The 18379-nt window shown below is 38.8% G+C and overlaps 1 long non-coding RNA gene and 1 pseudogene across 2 annotated transcripts in view; one reads left to right on the forward strand and one right to left on the reverse strand.

The window, feature by feature from the left end:
• Nucleotides 1-1048: 1048 nt before the first annotated feature.
• On the forward strand, nucleotides 1049-9693 carry LOC129151931 (serine/threonine-protein kinase 35-like; annotated as a pseudogene).
• Nucleotides 9694-10482: 789 nt separating this feature from the next.
• LOC114228323 (uncharacterized) overlaps nucleotides 10483-18379 on the reverse strand; it is a 61080-nt gene continuing 53183 nt past the window's right edge. For both annotated transcript variants that reach the window (XR_003614467.2, XR_008558553.1), the window contains exon 3: nucleotides 10483-10561. This is a non-coding gene — a long non-coding RNA (uncharacterized LOC114228323). The remainder of the gene's footprint in view (nucleotides 10562-18379) is intronic.

The following is an 18379-nucleotide window of genomic DNA, read 5'->3' on the forward strand; positions in this document are numbered from 1 at the left end:
AGAAAAGCATACAAATTATATTGAATTTCCACATGTACAGGGGATTCTTCACAAGGAACATAAAGACCTGAGGAAGTGACCAGAGCAGGAAACTTTTATACATTTTAGGCAAAGAAATGATGAATTTGGAAAGAATTGACAAAACAAAGGGGCTTAGGCTAGGGGTAGTAAATGATGAAATGTAAACAGGATGATAAGGGTTAGTTTAACAAGGTTTGTACAGATTGCTTAGCCCCTGATTCCCTGTCTCTGGTGATAGGAATGTGTTAAGCCTTCTGGAATGAGGATGTACCCTTTCACATGGGAGGTTTTCCCCGCTGCTTTCAGAAGACAGAAAGAGTGCCCTTCCTACACCTGCTGTTTCTTAAATGCTTTTGTTTCAAAGCAATCAATCTAACAAAGTGACATATTTTGGGGAGACATATTCTGAAACCCTCTAGTGGCTTAGATAGCATGAGCAACTACTTTGACCAAGAACTCCTGCAGTGACTTCTAGCATGTCACCTTGCAATGTTACCTCAAAATCACCTTGGGAAGAGAATCCTCCATTAGTCAATATGCAACAGAGATCCAGAAAATACAGCGTCCACAGAAGAGTCCCTTATCCCTACAACTATAAATATATTAAGTACCTGTATATGCCCAGATTCCATAAAGGGGATTTAGGGTAAAGGATAGAACTCAAGGATGAATATTTTTTTCCTAAATACACTGAATCTATACATATAAAAGCCTAAGCGACCAGAGGACCAGAGGACTGGACAACTGGCCAGTAGCTATGAAGCGCACTGACCACCAGGGGACAGATACTCAACACAGGAGCTGTCCCCTCGTAGTCAGTGCACTCCCACAGCAGGAGCGCTGCTCAGCTGATAGATGGGTGCCAGACCCTGGGCTCATGGCTGGAGAGCGCAGCTGCAGCAACAAGCCTCTCCCACAGAAACTCACCCTGCACATCCCAGTGGCAGCAGCAGCAGCGAGCGGCAGCAGGTGCAGTGGGCCAGGATGATCCTCCCTGGCCACCTGCCACTTTATACACTACTTCGTGATGTGCGGGATCAATGCAACCAGCAGGCTGGAGCCTAATGAGCTGGCAGGTAATGCCGGGCTGCAGCAGCACAGCGGTCCACTGATCCCCACATACCAGGCCAAGGGATCCCACCAGTGCACAAATCTGTGCACCGGGCCTCTAGTCATATATAAGAGCTTATTTAAACTATCCTATATAATAAAGATGTAATATGCAAATAGTCGTTATGCCATGAAGCGTAATGACTGACCACGTAACGACCAGATCAGCAGGAGGGTGGGACAGCGAGGTACAAGCAGGTGGCAGAGAGCTACTGAATGGGGCAGGGCAGCAAGCTCTAAGGTACAGGAGGGCGGGGCAGTGGGCAAAGAGCTACTGGAGGGCAGCAGCGAGCTACTGGCAAGCTACTGGTGCACAGATTCGTGTGTTGGGCTACTAGTCTATATAGATAAAGAGCCAGGGTTCATAACATCCAAAACAACCAAAGGGACGACCAAATGCCAGGCTGAGTGCTCAGCAGGCTCGGGTAGGCGGGGACTGGCGAGCGGGCTGAACTGCTGACCTCATGGAGAGAGAGAGAGGTAGGGCTGATTAGCAACTGTATCAGGCTGCTGGCAAGGCCCAGAGAGAGAGAGAGGGGCAAGGGCTGATCAGAGGTCCTTGCCTCTCTCTCTCTCTGGGCCTTGCCAGCAGCCGAGCCTCTCTCTCTCTCTCCAAGAAGTCAGCAGTTCAGCCTGATCACCAGTAGCCTGGGGCAGCTGCTAATCAGTCCCACCTCTCTGATCAGGCCTGGACATAGGCCTGGAGATGCTGACTGGCATAGAAACCAACCAATCAGAATCAAATCTGGGTGAGGAGCCAATGGCTGCATAGGAGGTGAAGCTTTTGATGCTGACTGGCATAGAAACCAACCAATCAGAACCTAATCTTGGGTGAACTGCAAAGGTGGAACCTAAGGTGGGCACTGAGAAGGGGTGGTAAGGGCAACAGCTGTTTGGTGTAAGGTGTAAGAAAGCGGTTCAATTTTTAATGACCGGTTTGGCAGTAAAGTGCATATGGCTGGCTATCAGTCCAGATATAGGGATTATGTATTTTTGCCTGCCAAGAGCATCTCCTTCTGCTAAAAAAGGCTCCTCCCCACCCCCTATTTAAGCAATCCTATCCTATATAATCTATCTAATCTAATAATAGACAAATATGCAAATTGACCGCACCTTCGCTACACCTAAGCCACGCCCACCAGCCAAGCCACGCCCACCAACCAATCAGGATGAGTATGCAAATTGCCCCAACAAAGATGGCGGCTAATTTGAATATCAAGACAGCGTCCAAAGAAGCCAACAGCTGCAGAAGGGAGTAAAGCTTCGAAGAAGCAAGCAAGCGGGGGGGGGGGGGGTGGGGGGGGGAGGGGGAGGGCGGGGCGGAGGCGGGGCCGGGGGTGAGGAGAAGGGCGGGGCGGAGGCGGGGCCGGGGGGAGGAGAAGGGCGGGGCGGAGGCGGAGCCGGGGGAAGGAGAAGGGCGGGGCGGAGGCGGGGCCGGGGGTGAAGGGAAACGCGGGCGGGCTGGTGAAGGTGAGGCGGGTGACAAGGGCGGGGCGGAGGCGGGGCCGGGGGCGAAGGGAAACGCGGGCGGGCTGGAGGAGAAGGTGAGGCGGGTGATAAAGGTGGAGCAGAGGCGGGGCCAGGGGTGAAGGGAAACGCGGGCGGGCTGGAGGAGAAGGTGAGGTGGGCGAACAAGGGAGGAACGGAGGCGGGGTAGAGTGCAGCAGGAAATCCTATTGCAGGATTTTTCCTGCAACGGGAAAGCTAGTCTATACTAATATAAGGGTAATATGCTAATTAGACTGGGTAAACAGGCCATCTTCCAGATGTCTGACTTCCTTCCAGACAAAGCCATGTTGATGGGGGCCATGGGAGAGGCAGTTAGGGGTGATCAGGCCAGCAGGGAGAGCAGTTGGGGGCAAGTTCAGGCCAGCAGGGGGGGGGCAGTTAGGGGCAATCAGGCAATCAGGCAGGCAGGCAGAGAGGTTAGGGTTATCAGGCAGGCAGGCAGAGGCAATTAGGAGGAATCAGGGAGGTACACAGTTGAGCGGTTAGGAGCCAGTGGTCCCAGATTTCGAGAGGGATGTCTGATTGGAGAGGGTACAGGCTGGGCTGATGGAACTTCCCCCTTCCCCCTCTTGCACAAATTTCATGCACTGGGCCACTAGTTTATGATAAGAGATAGAAGTTTCAAGAGTTAAAATATTATGAAATGTAATTAAATATTTTGAATATTTAGAAGGATAAATAGTCAAACTGAAAGGATATTTTTTTAAACTATAGGTATTGCATATTTTAAAGTTGCTAAGAGATTAGACCTTAAATATTCTCATCACACACAAAAACCCTATAACTATGTATGGTGATGGATGTTGACTTACTGAGGTGATCACTTTGCAATATGTACAAATCTAGAATCATTATGTTGAACACCTGAAACTGATATAATGTTGTATGCTGATTATACTTCAATAAAATTTTTGTTTATTTATAAAAGTAAGTAAATAAACTAGAAAAAATGAGATATTTTAGATTGAAAAATGTAAGCTTCTTAGCTAGTATATAGGATAATGGTTCACAAGGAAGAAAAGATCAGCTACAGAAAGAAAAGAAAATAATATGGTGGGTTTTAGTGACTCAAAGGAAGCACATGATGAGCTGGACATGTCCATTTCGAAAAACTGGAGATTCTATAAGGCTTAAGTGGTTCCACAATCTAAGGTAGCTAATTTAGGGAAGGATAAACGTATAAAACTTAGGACATTATTCCTATAAAATAGATATGTTACAATGTATTTTAAGGAATAAAATTACATATGAGTAAACTGAGTCTCAAAGAAGTTAAACAATATTATTAGGACCACTTAACAGAGGCCTGACTTATTTGACTTCCTGAGACAGTTGCAGAACATTTGACATTATAAATATCAAGAACCTCTTTGTAGTCTCTGATTTTTGGGGGTGAGTAATGTGTCCACACCAATCAAAATAATTAAATATATGTGTATTAGACCTATATATCAAAATAAATTGGGTTTTGGATGTTGGTTCAATCTATCTGAGTTAATATAAATGATGATATTTATCAAACCATAATACTGTGTCAATTTCTGGAAAGATTTTTCTTGTTAAAAATGTGTGGAGTTTTTTTAATGCTCAAGAGAATGATAGGGAAAAATGATAGAACTCATCAATCAGGCTTCAAATGGAGCTCTACAACCTCTAGGCTAACATGCCTTACACAGATCTCAGAAGTTGGTTGAGAAAGTTTTATCGATACTGGAGAAGGCAACCCAAGGTCAGTAAACTTCTCTGCAAACTTTATGGGAGAAATTGCAAATAGAAAAAAATTGGGGAAGCAAAATAAACCTAATCCAGAAGAGTAAAATGTAATTTATCACATTTAAAAGGAAGCATGATACTTTAATTTATAAATTATTTCAACAACAGAACATTAAGGTCTCTATTAAATTCTTCTACTCTATCTCTTCAAACATAGATTTAATATTCCAATTCCAGCACATACCAATTTGTCTTACTTCAATAATATTTGCTCTTTTTTATTTTAATTTTGGAGGTGTGGGGAGGGTATCTCAAAGCTAGCAATTTGGAATTTCCGTATCAATCTATTTTGATTTTTTGTTTCCTGAACTTTCTAGATAGAATTTCTAATGCAAGGTCAAATATCCAGAAAATTTGCTTTTTCATTTACTTTTTCTCTTTCACAGAAGACTACTGACAATTTACTCTTTGTACTGTACTGATCTTTGAATCAATATTCTACCAGGCATATTGTCCTATCAGCTGGTATTTATCACGTACAAGATATTCACAGATAAGCACAAAATCTTCTTTAGAAAACATGTAATTAAATACTATAGAGAGGGAACCAGCTAATCTCATAAAGAGTATCCACACATAGTAATAGGATTATAGCTAATCCTATAATCATATCTTTTGGTTGAAGCAAGAAAAAACAGTCAATTCCATAGATGCAAACAGAAAAAGGTCACTATTTCCTTTGATTTGCATATTTAAAAAAAACCAAATTCATTATAATTATTAAATGCTGAATTCTATTACTGACTTAACTCTTCAGAATTTAAAAAGTGAATTCCCATCAACTGAGGTCTTTTTGAATAATACTTTTTAAAAAGTTAATATACATCAATTAGATGATGTATATATAGAACAGACACATTAGGCTCTCCAGGTGGTATCAAAAATGAATATTTACGGGGTAAGAAATAAAAGAATCAGTTATATATTTCATCAAGGAGGAATTAGGAAAAGGCTGTTTCCAGGGACAAAATAGTTTACCTACCCTCTAGGATTTTAAGGCATGAATCAAATAAATCCTAATGTTTAAAAATTAAAATTTGAGTCAATCAAGCAAAAATGTAACGGTGAATTAGAAAAAAGTAGGGAAGGTCTGGGGATGTTTTTTTATGGCATAACTCCTTTTCCTAACTAGTTATGTGACCTTACACAATTTAATTAAGTTATCTGCCTCAGCTTCACCATGGATAAAACTCTATATGTATAAAATATATTTTAATATAAAAAAGAAACACTGTAAATACATCTTTAAAATGGTTTTCAGTTAGTTTTTTCCATGACCTTTACATGAGTTATTTTATTACAATTATATAAAATATTAAATTTTGTAGATTGCATGACTTAAATTCCAAAAGAGTTTACATTTGAGATTAGGTCACAAAAACCACTTAACCCATCACCCACTATTCTGAATTCTTTTACTTTTTAGGACTTATTACCCCCACACTCTAAAATTTAAAGTTCATTAGATCAGAGACATTGTTTTTGGCCTCACTGTTTTTTCTTTTGCACAGACTAATGTATAAAAATATTGTTATTGAGTGAAATGGCATTCAGAATTCCTTAAAAACCTTTCATTTTAGTCACTCAACATATACAACAATGTATTTAAGTTTTGTTTACAATACATTCCTTTGGTGAATCAGCAAATGGTATTGTTATGGCTGTGTTGTTTCCCCTCAAAATTCATATATTGAAGTACTAACCCTTATTCAGTACTTTATATTGTAATTATGTTTGGAGACAAGGCCTTTAAAGAGGTAATATTCCACCTTAAGATTTTTTTCTAGCAATGACTAATCCCAAAGTAAAATTAAGAAAATAATTCCACTATCAAAAAATAAAATATTATGTATGACTTCAACAGTAAAAGTACACACTGAAGCCCTAGCGGGTTTTGCTCAGTGGACAAAGCATCGGACTGGGGATTGAAGGGTCCCAGGTTCGATTATGGTCTAGGGCACATGCCTGGGTTATGGGCTTGATCCCCAATGGGGGGCATGCAGGAAGCAGCCGATCAATGATTCTCTCTTATCATTGATGTTTCTATCTCTGTCCCCCTCTCCCTTCCTCCATGAAATCAATTTTTAAGGAATTCTGAATGCCATTTCACTCAATAACAATATTTTTATACATTAGTCTGTGCAAAAGAAAAAACAGTGAGCCCACAATGAAAAATACCAAACACATTGAAAGAAATTGAATAAATGAAAAAACCTAAATAAATGGAAAAACATCCTGCTTTCATAGATTGAAGTCCTTAATTTCTAGGATGATCCAAATCCTATCACAATCCCTGCTGCCTTTTGCAGAAATTTATAAACTGATCATAAAATTCATATGAATATACTAGTGGACCGGTGCACAAATTTGGGCACATTGAAAGGAAATTAATTAGAAGAAATATTTTAATATCGCTACTGAGAGAAGGACACTTAGCATATCAACCCTTTATATGTATAGATAAAGGACCTAGAAGAGCCAAACCAATCTCAAAAGAACAAAGTTGGAATATAGATTTCAATAACTTCCCAATTTCAAATATAGATTTCAATAACTTCCCAATTTCAAAACTTAACAAAAAAAGCTACAGTAAACAAAACAGTGTGGTACTGGCATAGGAACAGCCATAAAGACCAATGGAATAGAACTAAAGGTTCAAAAATAAACCCATAAGTTTTGTTCAATTTATTTATGACAAAGTTGTCCAGACAATTTACCATTTATTGAATATTTGTGTCTCCCAAAAATGTATATGTTGAAATCTAATCCCCAGTGTGATGGCATTTGGAGGTGTGGCCTTTGGGAGGTGATTAGCTCATGAAGGCAAAGACCTCATGAATGGAATTAGTGGCCTTAAAAAGAGTTTCCAGAGAGTTCCTTTCCTCTTCTACTATATAAGTTTATAGGAAGCTGGCTATGCCTAGACACTGAATCTGCTGGCACCTTGATCTTGAATGTCTGAGCCTCCAGCAGTGTGAGTAATAAATTTCTGATGTCTATAAGCCACTCAGTCTATGGTTAATTAAAATACACACTCTTTGAATATTTTTTGGACAGTTCTCCAAGGATGAAATCTCATATACAACCTGACTCCAATAAAGGGGCTTCCTGAACATAGCTGCAATTGAAAAGGTAGAGAAGTATCCAAATGTAGTTTTCATAAGATGCAATATGTCTTTTTCATGGACAAAATATAGATTTCAATAACTTCCATTTTACTCATCATTATTGATGTATGCTTACTTTTGCATTATGTACAAATATTATGGTTTCTTTAAGCAGTCCATCATAAACACAAATTGTGCTTATTTCCAACCATTTGTCACCCATGACAAATGTTAAAATCCAATGGACATACTTATGAATAAATATTTTTACATGCATATTATGTTTCCTAGGGTAGATTACAGGGGATCCCTGAAAATTACTATGCCAATCTCAAAGATAGGACTGAGGCCCATTTCTTGACCATTTCTTCAAATAATGAATAATGTATTTATTCCTCACATTTTGCCTGTATTACGGGTCCTTTTATATTACCTATTCTTGAAGTCATACAGTTCTTGGGTTCTGCATACATATGATATCTAGTGGTCAGCAATTACTTTAATTTACTTTTTTTTTTTTAATATTGGGAACAAGCCAGGGACAAACCCAATGGGCCAGCAAGGCCTACAGAACCATTCTCTCACATGGTTATAAGCATATGAATTAGAGTGGCCATTTTGTTATCTCTCCCTTGGCCAGCAGGTGTAATGGGATGAGACTAAATGTTCCTGGATGAACCCATATTTTTATGATCCATCTGTTCAAGTAGGAAAGAATGAGGCAGGTGGGATTCTTCCTGCTATCGTAGGACCTAGATAGAAGCTAATGGAAACGTTTTGAATAATACTTTGTAATTCACATTAACATTATATTCACACTGTCCTGAAAGCTATAACTTACAAAGGGTGAGTTTCAAAACAATCATCTTTTATCATAAATTTAACATATTGATAGTTTTTCTTGAAACTTTACTGACAGTGGTGTGAGGCCAAAGGACAGAAGCCTAGGTGATGCAGCAGCGGGTCGCACTGCGGTGTGCCAGCCTGATGGCATCGAGTCGACCCAGAAGCTGTAGGGAAGGATTGGAAGGATTGCGTGGATTACATGGCAGTGGCTGATGCTGCGGGTCCTGGGTTGGTCAGGAAGATATGCTGGATGCCCTGAGAACATACAACTTTGCTGGCGGGATTCCAGGCCCTGGCCAGCCTCAGGTGGTGCCACCAGAACATCGTGCCCTTGGAGGAGGGTGTCCTGCAGCATGGTGTGCTAGCCCAGCGCATGAACCCCGGCCACAAAAGCTCGCAGCTCTACCTGGTGGAGACTTCTCTCAAAGGAGAAAGGACCCTGGGTTGTGCGGAGCAGCCCTGCTATCTCTGATTGGCCACAGTCCTGTGCAGGTGGTGGCCTCAATCAGCATGTTCTGTTCCAGAATCCAGACCCAGCCACCAACAAAGACCTCATGCTACAGCTCAGGAGCACCTGCCTTCCTGCACAAAACCACACTGTGCACAGGGACCTAAAGCCAGAGAGCAGCCTCACGTGATCAGGGACAGCCATCTTTAAGGAGGCAGACTTTGGACTAAGCAAGGACCCTGGTCTGTGCTCTGGTGACACCTCCCTTTCTAGCCTCCAGGCAAAAAGGACAATGGAGACAATAAAAAATGTGACTGTGAATAAACAGTGGCTGTCCTCAGCCTGTGGCTCAGACTTCTACATGGCCCTGAAGTGTGGAAGGGACACTGCACAGAGGACATTTTTGCCCTGAGCATTTCCATCCGGGCAATGATAGAAAGAATCGTTAACTGAGACCAAAGAGGATTGTCCCTATTGGAAAGACACAGTTAGAAAACCCACAGATGGACTTGCATATCCCCCAGAAATGCAGAACTCCCCATGTCTGAAGGGACCAAGCAGCTCTTCAAGGATATGTGAGGTGCTAAGCCACAGAACTGGCCTGATGTCTTTGAACCTGAATCTAGAATGGGCCCAGTCACATGTGTAGCTTCAAATTCAGGACAAAGCATCTTAGTTGTATTTAAAGTAGGTGAGTGTACTTTTTGTTCTTCATGTACTTTCACTGTATTGGATTCTTCATCCTGGGCCCAGGAGATGGTCCTGTGGAACTGGGGGAAATGTGGGGTTGAAGAGAATTGGGTGCTTGCTATCATCCCTCACCTAAATCTCAATGAGGAAATACAATTGGACTATTTTAGTATGAGTTGGAATGTCTAGAGAAGGCTTCTGAAGGGGAGGGAGGGTTGGCATTTGAGCCAAGTGTCTAAGTTTTTTTTACACTTTATTTCATCATCAGTTAATAAATGCTTACTGTAGAAAATGCAACACAGGGGAGGATTGATGGTTAGTTCATTTGACTTGAAGAAAAATTATGTTATTATAATTACATTATATTATTATTATCCTCTTTAAATTAAAGAAGACATTAAGAGTTTTCCTTAGGTTGCATAGCATGTGATGGGTACCCCAGGTTTGTTCCTTCAAATTTCAGGGAGCTCTCTGTTACCACTTTTTATTATATACACACAAACATTCTATCAATCCCATTATTTTGGTGATTGCTGAAAAAAATAAAAGAAAGGAAAAAGCCAGATTTGGTAGGAAATACCAGGAACAGAGAGTTCATTCCATAGTTTATTGGTGACACTCGTGCAAGCCTGGTGCTGGGGTTCTTGGTGCAGTTGAATGGAAGGTGTCTCACTCCATACAGGGCTGACTGGCTTTGTAGTAGAGGTCACAGGAGTAACATGAAAGTGTCTTTCCAGCCATCTTCAGTGCATCTCTTCTCATTTCTGTGCTGCACCCAAGTGTTGTACCCCTGACTACTGGAATCCTTTGCACCTGTGAAGGCATATTAAGGAGTAGAAATTTGTTCAAATTGATGTTTCTTGGAGGGGGCAAGTAGCACTAGAAATCCCTTTACTGCCTGCCATCTTGCTGGTCTCAGAAACTTTTTTCTTCCAACCAAGTCATGAACTCATTCACATTGTCCTTCCACTTGTTTCGTTGTTTGTTTTTTGCTTGGAGCATCTTAGATACTTAGATATACATTTTAACATTTATGGCTCTCCGTCAGGTACAGTATCTATAGAGCAGAAAACACTCTTTTAAATTGATTATAATATCAGTTAAGAAAATATTAAGGTATAATATTCAACCACAATAGGGATTTCAGATTATTACTACCTAACCTATTTAATAAATATGAGTGTAGTGCTGTGGCAGTAGAGAAGGGCCAATGGGAAATAAATACTAAAGCATCTAGCTTTGACTTGAGGGAAACAAATGCCCAGTAGAAATTCTACAGCAGCTATAAACCAATGAAAGCTATTCTGAATAATTTACAATGCCAGCCTAAACTGCCTTTAAGATAAATTTTAAGTATGTAACTGCTGTTTGTAAGAGCATGTACTTTAAAGTAAAACCTTTAACCATTAAAAACCACACATCCCATTCTCTGACTCCCTAACACATTTTTCAGACTCGGGTGATACTACATTCGTACTCATCTGTTTCATTATTGTATGAACTTTGATATTTTCCCTTCTCAAAATGGGTAGTAACAAGTTTTCAGTCTGTTCTAAGCAAAAATAATTCCAGTCTTTATCATAATAACCTCATTCTAGCATTCTCCATTTTTAGTCTGAGAATAGCAGATCCAGTGACAAGTGTCCTTAGTAAATTTGTCTTAAAAAAAAAAGTATACATTAAATCTATACCATATCATGTGATAAAATAAATGACTAAGCTTGGACTGAATTCTGAGGTTCTGGAATGGATTCCTTTCTCCCCTGCCTGAAATTGGTTAGAATTCTGATGAAGCCAGACTAAGCTTTAAATCAAAGCATTCCTCAATTCAGCCATAGCTCTCTGTCTTCCAGGAATAGCTTTGGTGAAGAAATGGTGCTATTTTGGATTTTGCACCCAGATGGCAATGCAAAATGAGGCGAACTTGTCTCATAATCTCAGAATCTTCCGAAATGTTTGCTTTGAGTACTAAGGGAATAGTTTGTAAGGCTGAACACGTGGTGGAGGAGAAGGCACAGGCATCTTTTCCAAATTGATTTTCATGCGCATAAGACAAATGCGTTTGCCACATGACTTTTAATACCATTCGATGACTTTATGAAGCAAATGTTTTTATTACTGAAAAAGGATTGTTCATCATGCTGTGACTCTAAGTACATAATCTCCTCAAATTCCTCTTCCCTTCTTGGTTTTGGGTGTTAAGAATACATACAGGCATGATATATTAATTTAATATATTTAATATATTAATTTAATATATTCAAAAATCAATTTTGAAAGGCCATAAGTGGATAAAGCTCTATCTGGCCTCTTGGTTTGAATAACTCCGTACCTATAGCTCTCTTAGTATGGCACCAAAAAGCCAATATCCTTCAAGAGAAACACTCAAATTGTCAAATTTCATAGACTCTATTTGATTAGAATATATGGCAATTCTTATTTGTGAAATGTGTTTATGAGCAAACAGGTTTGATATCTATATGGCCAAAAATATTACAACCTATATCTCTGACTTTAAATAATTACTTCAACTGTGCAGCAGATCTAGCTTTTCTCTTCTTTTCTTTTTTTTAAATTTTCTTTCAAGTTATAAGACTGAGTCATTAGTTTATTAATATTTTCCCAGTATTATTGAATTGTTTTTTCTTTAAATATGTAGGTGGGTACTTTAGGCCAGCAGGAGGCATTAACTCATTCTTTGAAAAGTAATTATAAATATGATGATTTGGGAACTGGACTAATGAACTCAAAGAACCCAACTAAATGCTATAGAGACAGTAGAAAATTAAGCAATTTGAGTTGAGCAATGACAGAAACCGTTGCTTAGAAAGGAATTGGAACCCATATGCACTATGTATTTTGGAATTAAGTGGTGGTAATGGTGTCTTTGAGATTAGATTATTATATAGCAAACATTCACTGCCTCCCAGTTGACTCCAATGTAAGATGTTTTATGTTTTGCTTTTGATGTTGGGTTTTAGATAATGGAATATTGAACAAACAAAAGTTGAAAATGTATGGCTGTGCTTGCTTTTCAGGCTTCTGCATTGAGAAGAGAGAGAGAGAGAGAGAGAGAGAGAGAGAGAGAGAGAGAGAGAGAGAGAGAGAGAGGAAAGGAGTGAGAAATATATATATATTTTAAAGAGAGAGAGAGAAAGGGAGTGAGAAATATCTATTTGTTGTTTCACTTATTTATGCATTAATTAGTTGATTCTTATATATGTCTTGACTGAGGATCGAATCCACAACCTGGGTGTTTCAGGATGATGCTCTAACCAGCTGAGCTACCAGGGCCACAGTAAATTTATTGTAATACAGTGCTACACTGGAGGCCAAATTTTCTGAACTCTGTGGTACATATCCTGAGTAAGCTATTTGTGTGTACATGTACAGTGAAACAAGTATCTACTTCAACTGTAAAGATAAGTCCCAGAAGTGATTAATACAAGTTACAGGACCACTTCTAGCAAGTTCAGTTTATTCACATAGCAGCAAACATGCCAGACTCGGTCAGTTTTACTATCATGAACTTTAGACTCCAAGTCCATTCATGAGTGTAATAAATGACATCACCATATCACAAGCCTAAATGATGAGCTGAAAAAATTTTCAAAATATGTGTTTTCTTACTGGAAGAGGCAGATAAATATTTAAATATTATTATTATTTTTAAAATGTATCTTTTTAAAACTTAACTTTATTATTGAAAGTATTACAGATGTCCCCCCCTTTCTTCCCATTGACCCCCTCCACCTTGCACCCACCCCTCCCAGGCCTTCACCACACTATTGTTAAGAGTATGACAGATGTCCCCTCTATTTTTTCCCTATTGCCCCCCTCAATCTGGTTACTGCCCAGCCCCAGGCCTTCACTACCTTATAGTCTGTGTCTATGGGCAATGCATATGTGCATATAAATTTTTGGTTAATATTTAAATATACATCATTTGGTATCTTTTAAAACCATTGATTGGATAATTCATAATATTTTGTTCAGTTTTATGGGGTTCTAATGTTAAATTATCAAGGAGTTTAAAGAGAATGCAAACATAATTTCACATTAAGAAGTTGAAAATTAATTGAATCCTAGTTCCAAGTACCATTTGACCCTCTAATTGCTAAAAGTTTTTCTAATATTTTATTAACTCACTAGAGGCCTGGTGCACAAAATTTGTGCATGAAGGAAGAGGTGTCCCTCAGTCTAACTTGCACCCTCTCCAATCTGGGATGGCTCTCACAATCCGGGACCCCGGCTCCTAACTGCTCACCTGCCTTCCTGCTGATTGCCCCTAACCACTTCTGCCTGCCAGCCTGATCACCCCCTAACCATTCTCCTGTTGGCCTGATTGTCACCTAACTGCTTCCCTGCTGACCTGATTGCCCACAACTGCCCTCCCCTGCTGAAATCCACCTCCTCCTCCGGGCCCTGCATCTGCTGTGTGCATGGCCATCTTGTGACGGCCATCTTGTGATGGCCATCTTGTGATGACATTAGGCATGATGCATGAGGGTGAGACGACCACCTAGGCTATTATTAGTGTAGATTATTGTAATAGAACTCACAGTGGAAAAGGGGAAGGGTGATGGCTAGGCAATTATCAGGTATTAGGTATATAAAACATAGTAAATAAAACTATGAGTATATGGAGGTTAAAGGGGGTAAGGGTAGTGTGATGATAACATGTCTAAGTAACAGGAATTTTTATTCTTCTTTTGTACACTTTATCCTTCAGGCTACACAAACAAGTTGTACATAAATTAATTCTGAAATAATCAATTTACTCATGAAATTATATAGCAGCTTTTAAAAAACATAGTTAATAAAGAAAGTTTATTTTTGCAACATAAAGTAATAAAAATCCCATCTGTTTGTAATCAATAATTTCATTTATTCTAAAAACATTTTATAGCTTTTTTTTTTAAGAACAGTTTTAGGTTTACAAAATCATGTGCAGAAAAAACAAAATTGCTTAGACTGTGTCTCTTTTCCTCCTCCCAACAGAGTTCCTCCATTGTTATTAATGTATTATGATAGGGAGGGTAACTATAATAAGCTAACTGTTTGTGTGGGAGGAATAACACTCAATTTGTTTGGGTCAGATTAGAACATATGGACTGATGTAAATCTTTGCCAGCTCTATCACTCACTTGGGGCATCTGCCACTGACCATTGATGGACACTAATTCAGATCATATGGCTCATGTGTCATTTTAAAATGACAGTCCAAATTTGTCACTTATGAAGGCTTCTGGTCTGGCAGGCTCACATGGAAGTCTTATTTGGAGTATGTTGGTGGCCAAGGGATTAAATAATGAATGGAAACATGTATATACAGAGAAAAGTTTAATACCAAGTTATTTTTGCATAAAATGAAAATGATTTCTCTACCCAACTTAGGTCCATAGGGGCTCTGACTCCAAATCCTGAAATAATTTGGTAATCTAAGCTGGTAGCAATTGAATAGGGATAGAAAGAAAGAATGATTGAAATTTGGCACAACTTCTAATCAAATAAACCTCACTTGAATTTCTTTTCTACCTCAGTAATTTAGCTTTTTAAATGCTTTTTAAATTTTTATTAAAATTTAGATTTTTAATAGATTTTTACTTGGAGTTGGAATAGATTACCGAGGAGTCTCAGAGCAGGGAAATAAAAAGGGTGAGGATGCTGACCAAGTTGAGCTTCAATTAGAAATCTGTTCCGAACACACACACACACACACACACACACACACACACACACACACACACAGCTCAGTCCTAGTTGATGGAATGATATTGGAAAGCCAGGTTAGTATTAGACGACCCTACTCTCTAACCACCAATAGTCTCGCAGTAGTGGATACATGACCCAAACTGAGGAAGGGAAGCATATCTTTCCCTAACTCCATGTGACTGCATTGTCCTGGCCTCTGAGCTGCTGTGTCAGCAACACAAAGCTAGCTGTAGGTTTATATTTTAGGAGTTGAGAATAAGACCCTTTCAGGTACCCATTTGGCTGTCTGAGACCAACAAATGTAGCATGTGTGCTTTTGCTCTTCCACCAGTTCTCTCTCTCTCTCTCTCTCTCTCTCTCTCTCTCTCTCTCTCTCTCATAGAGCTAGAGAAATAATTTTTATTACTATGTGTGTTTTTTTTCAGAATAGAAGAGATTCACCTTTTATTACCACAACTCTCTAACCAACTAAGCTGACTAGCCAAGTTTGAGATTCACCTTTTAAACATTTATTCAGGTGAAATTGACATAAAATATGCTACATACCCCGACCTGCTTGGCTCAGTAGTTGAGCTTATAACAATGAACCAGGAGGTCATGGTTCGATTTTCAGTCAGGGCACATGCCTAGGTTGCAGGCTCGATCCCCAGTGTGGGGCCTGCAGGAGGTAGCCGATCAATGATTCTCTATCATCATTGATGTTTCTCTCTCTCTCTCTCTTTCTCTCTCTCTCTCTCTCTCTCTCACTTCCTTTCTGAAATCAATAGAAATATATTTTTTAATATGCTAAATATATTTGAACTGCATATCAATTTTACTATAATGTATATATTTGCAACTATTTTTCTTTCTATTTATCAGAGAGACTGGATTTCATCCTACTTAACCTTGGGACCCTTCTCTATTTCTACCCATTGGCTTCCATTAGATTTTCTTCATATTCTTCTATTTATTTATAATAAATTAATCTATATGTAAACTACCTGGACTGATTTTTTTGTTGTTTTTTTTTGTGGGTTGGTTTGTTTGTGGGTTTTTTGTGTTTTTTTTTTTCAGCTAAGACTGTACACTAAGACAAGACAGTTTTAACATTTAAATGCTATAATAATTTATAGTGAGTAGAAACTTAGTTCAGATGCACATAAACTATTTGTGAAAGATGATGGGTTGAATTCTCCTTCAATAGTCCTAGGACATAAGACCTGAACATATGTAGTCATTATGTCAAGAATCAGTTTGTATAATTAACGCAGCACAATAATGACTGGAAATGCTTTTTATTTTGAATTGAAATGTATCTCTGCATAAGTCTTACCAGTCTAACTCATATTCTCTTGAAATATCACAAGATATAGTAGGGGTTAAAGAATATAGACACTGGCTTCAGACATCAGGCCAACTGTTTTCTGGTATTATGACCTTGAACAAGGTATTGAACTTTGTTCTACTTGATTTCCAAGTTGTTGTGATGATAAAAAAAAACATAATGTAGATATTTTATTTGGATCAGTCTGTTTACTAAGCACTACTTTCTGCTTCAGATTGATAATCAACAGTGATTTTTGGTAAAGGTTTTTATTTTAATAATTATCATTTGATAGCTAGTTAGAAAAAAAATCCTGTTTTTTTAATTAAATTTATTGGGGATAATATTTGGTTAATAGCATTATATAAATTTAAGGTATACAACGTCATAACATGACATTTGTATACCCTACTCACCATCAGATGCTTAGTCTTGTTCCATCACCATGTATTTGATCCCCTTGACCCTCTTCATCTTTCCTATATCCCCCTCCTCCTCTGGCAACCATCATTCTGTTGTCTGCATTGATGAATTTGTTTTGTTTGCTCACTTTGTTCCTTTTTGGTTATACCACATATAAGTGAAATCAAAAGTGCTTGGTCCTTTTCCATCTAACTTATTTCACTTAGCAAAATGCTCTCAAGATCCATTCATGTTGTTGTAAACTGCAATATTTCTAAGTGTTTTGTTCCACAGCAGAAGATGAGAATCTTCAAGTTTCCTGTAGATCTCTTGACTAGTACCCCATAAACAAATGCACTGGAAATTGTTTGTCTAACGTGTGGGTGGGAACTTAAGGACAGAAGGTGCACCTCTAATTTGAAAAGGTTGGTCCTTTTCCTCATTGTGCAATCTCTCCTATTCACTTTGGTCCTGCACTGAGACTTGAGTGGGCTCTTGTTTATGAGGGCCCTGAGGCAGTCTGTGTAAGCTAAGCAGCATGCTCACAATTGGAGGAGGCTTACCTAACTGCCCTTCCAGAGGGGAATTCTGTAGTCCCAAGAAGGATTTGACAAACACATGATTGAATAATTAACTAAATATAAGTCAGAAATGGGGGGGCAATACAAAGATCATTTGTAATAAAGAAATAGATAGGTCTGTGCCAAGAACTGATTATGAATTTTATTAAATGTTGTATAATCTATTCAGGTCAATATGAGATAGCAAAGTCGTAACTGAAATATTGTTGAGTTTTCCTGTTAAGTCAGGCCACCAGTAGTCAGCACGATTTATCATCAGGACCGTCAGAAATAACTACGGCCATCTGTATGTCTACCTAACCTTCACAAATAAATCCCATCATTACCAAGTGGAAATGTTATTAAGGATTTTATTGAAAATCTGACTCATCAGCTTTCTCCTGCAATAAAGAAGTCTGTACTATTGTTCAGCAACATGATTTCACAATATTTTTTGCTTTATCTTATGCAAATAAATATCCACATGATCGTTTCAACCATTCTCCATTCCAATTCAGATATTCTGGTGGGAACTTTATAGACTCATTACTATCACAGGAAATGCTACCACCTGGAAGAGAGTCTCCCAGCTTTAAGTACAGCATCACAGTGAAGATTTGTTGTCCTATAAATAAGTGGTTAATTCTCTGCAAAGAAACCCCTTGACATTGAAGAGGTTGTTATTTATATTTAAAGTGATAGACCATATCTACTTCATTCTTTACCAAATATAAAAACCCATTTGTTCCATTTACCAGACCTAGATAGTCTTCTTATATTTTCTGTGTGGATCGTAACGTGGGTAATCTGGAGTGAAATAGTGCTTACCAGAACTTCAGCCACATATCATACCAGAGGTACAGAACAATTTCAAATTGTATTTGCTTTACTG

This window comes from Eptesicus fuscus, chromosome 16 (genome assembly GCF_027574615.1).
Source record: "Eptesicus fuscus isolate TK198812 chromosome 16, DD_ASM_mEF_20220401, whole genome shotgun sequence".
NCBI classification, from domain to species: Eukaryota; Metazoa; Chordata; class Mammalia; order Chiroptera; family Vespertilionidae; genus Eptesicus; species Eptesicus fuscus.